The sequence below is a fragment of the Geotrypetes seraphini genome, chromosome 15 (assembly GCF_902459505.1).
Source record: "Geotrypetes seraphini chromosome 15, aGeoSer1.1, whole genome shotgun sequence".
NCBI lineage: Eukaryota > Metazoa > Chordata > Amphibia > Gymnophiona > Dermophiidae > Geotrypetes > Geotrypetes seraphini.
The window spans coordinates 45,480,199-45,483,743 of record NC_047098.1 but is presented as its reverse complement, the minus strand read 5'-3'; positions in this window follow the sequence as shown (position 1 = coordinate 45,483,743).

Genomic DNA, 3,545 nt, shown 5'->3' with positions numbered 1-3,545 from the left:
TTTGAAGAAATTTCTTTGTTTCAAAAGTTCTTTCCAAATGTTGGCATGAAAGGACATGTCAAAGAGTATTTGAAAGTGATTTTCAAATTTATCCTGGAAGTAAATCTATCCCACCTAGTTTTCTGGATAACTGTACGCAATATGCATGAGACAGATTTGCTATGTACAGTATATCCCCAGGAATGTAAGTTTGTCTCATTCATTTTCCCAAAGATCTACTTCAGGGGACTGGTTCTCAGGATGTCTCCAGAGGAAGATTGAGACAACTATGTTTTTTTTTTTACTTAGGCATGCTAAATATTAGCACATGCTAAACGCTAACGTGTCCATTATATTCTGCAGACATGTTAGCGTGCGCTAAAATGGCTAGCACGCCTTAGTAAAAGAGGGGGTAGATTATAAGTCACAATATATCCGGACAGGTATTTGTTTTTCTGAGGTCTTTGTATCATTTGTTGGTTTGGCAGTGCAATAGACATTTGTGTAAATCTCATGTGTTGTGGTGATATATTTCTCACCCATTGCAGTTTTTTATGGACTACCTAAATTTACACTTTGTATTTTTACAGGGTCACTGGCAAGAGCGTTGGGAACCATAGGCAAAACATCAGTCCTATGCCCCTCCCCCCAATTAACTTGTCATCTCCTTGCTCCCGCCTCCCCCCCGTCCCAAACAATCGTGGTCTCCCCAGAGCCACCCCTTCCCAGAATAATCTGGATAAATGGGCTATTTGAAAACAGTCCTCCCTCTCTGCTTCTGTTTCTCTGAGTTTGTTTGGTTGTCAGAAGCTATCGGTTTGCTTTTGGCACACACATACCCTCCCTTAGTCCTGCGTAATAGTTGGGCCAGCAGAGAACAGCATACCACAAAAAAAGCCATAATTATGAAGCTATTTAAAATTAAGTACTTTCTGACTTCCCCCCACCATTATTTTTGTTTCTATAGGGGTCCTTTTAGTAAGGCGCGCTAACTGATTTAGTACGTGATAATTGATTAGCGCACGCTAATCGTTAGCGTGCCTTAGTAAAAGAGGGGGATATTTGGCTAAAACCCATTCTGTATAAGAATAATAATGAATTTGATAGCCTAACTGCTATAGTTTTCACTTCATACTGAACAAGATCCAAAAACAAATTAGAAATTTCCACCAATAATGATGCTAATTATTATTTTTGATTAAAATAGGCCATCTGAATTTGTGTCTAGAGAAAAACTGCCTAGTATGAGTGGTCTTTGCGTGTGCATATGTGAATAGAAACACACCTAATGGAGTGGTTCTCAGGATATCTGTAATGAATAAAAAATATCATCCATCTGGCACTAATACGTCAGACATACAGAAGAAGATCTTAGAACAGAGCTTCTCAAACCTGTCCTGTTTTTCAAGATATCTACAATGATTATGCATGAGCTCAATCTACAGTACATGCATTGGAGACTCGGTATAGGAAAGTGGGCATGTCTGCATTAACATGTGCTGATAGCAAAAGGCCTTTTACAGCCTATACAACAGGGAAGTGCTCATGTGCTAATTTCTGTTAATGGTTGCACACTAATGGCAATTTTAGTGCATGGGGAAAATAGACATGATCATAAGCACCCCCCCCCCCCCCCAATATTTGTCAACTGAAAAAACTTCTCATATATGCAATATATAGATGAAAAGGTATATCTCAGAGACCTGAAGACCACTGGGGGTGACTCTTCTCCCCCCCATATTTGGTCTGACCATCCAATCATTACTTTTAGAATCTTATTTATATTGCAAATGTTGATCATTTTTCAGAGGAAGACTTATGAGATAACTGCTAGTTCTAAACCACCTTATATTTTCATGAACAATGACTTTTTTTCTCTGAGAAGTGATCGACATTTGCAATATAAATAAGATTCTAATAGGTAACAAGCGATGATTGGATGGTGAGAGCAAACATGGGGGAGGCGGGATTCCCCCACTGGTCTTCAGGTCTCTGAGATAATACCTTTTCATCTATATATTGCATATATGAGAAGTGTTTTCAGTTGGGGGGGGTTTGCTTATGAATATTAGGCCGTTAATTCAGAGAATGGAGAAATGGCCATTTTCCAGTTGCACAAAACAAAAAAAAAGGCCTTAGTGCATAGGAAAGACCAGCTACTTTTTAGTGTGGCTTAGTAAAAGGAATGCTTAGAATGTTAAAAGGGCATTTGCATGCCTTAAATGTCAACAATTTGTCACCAAACCAAAGGGAGAAAACACAGGATAGTTCATTTAAATATCATTATTTTATTGCCCATAATTATATTTTAAGCTTCCAGTGTGTAGAATCCCAGCCTCTACTCCCCATGGGAGAGAAGACCAGTGGCTCCTACCTGAATTGCTGAGCCAGATCTAAAGCTGGAGGCTTGACACCGCCCAATGCCTCTGGGCTCGACCCATTTTTGCATGTACTGGTAATTATTTGCAATTAGAGGATGTGTGGGGAGTCTGCTATAAACCTGTGCAGTCTGCATTCAATTCTGTTCAGGAAAGATTAAAATGCTTCAGTGCATATAAACATCCGTTTTGTGTTATTGAAATCCAAGCCAGAGGCGCACAGTTTTATTTAACGTGACAGCAGAGTGCGTTTTCCAAGTCAGCTCATTGCTATGGTTTCCCTTATTATACCTTGAAAGGAAACCAACAATTTCTGCCAAACGAAACGAATCAATGACGGAAAATAGGGAAACGGAAGATATGGGCATAGAAAGACTTCCGGACCTAGAGTTCTGTCCATTTTCTCTCCCTGCAGCAATTCCCTTAGACCTTTCTTAAGCCCCTGCATTATTGGGTGAACACTAGGACTGACCTGACCCTGGTTTTAATCTGAAAATTTCATTTTCCCTAACTTGTGTGGGAGGGGTAGTCCTGCGCACGCAATCTTTGTAATACAAGGCCTTTCCATCTTTCGGATCTTATCTAAATCAACCCTCCCTGCTAACATATGGTGGTAGCTTCCCAGACACCACTTTATTTTGTGATGAAAATTACTGTTAAAAGTTAAGTGATGTTGAAAGTGAATCATGCAAACTAAAATATTACCAGCCGATGCTCAAGAAAATGCTGCATTCCTGACATGTTCCCTTTCCTCTCTAACTAATCTGATTGTTCATGCAAAAGGGAAGCGTTATTTTTCTCTCATTATTTGACTGCCCTGTTTACTGTCATTGTCAGTACATAAAACATTTCATTAGGTTATTAAGGGGTCTTTTTATTAAGGTGCGCTAACCAATTTAGCGTGTTCTACATGCTAAAATGCCCATAGACATATAATGGATGTCTTAACATATAGCGCATGCTAATCTTTAGTGCGTGCAAAATCAGTTAGCGCACCTTAATAAAAAGGACCCCTAATTTAAATTAATTTAATTTTTTTAAAAAAGTCAATTAGGTTACATTCACTCTTATTTCTCCTTTATAATACCTGGGCTGAACTTCACCTGCTACTTCTGGTCCTGAGATTTAAAAAAAAAAAGAGGGGATATGCAATAATTCAAGAGCACATGGAAATAAAGAGCCCAAGAG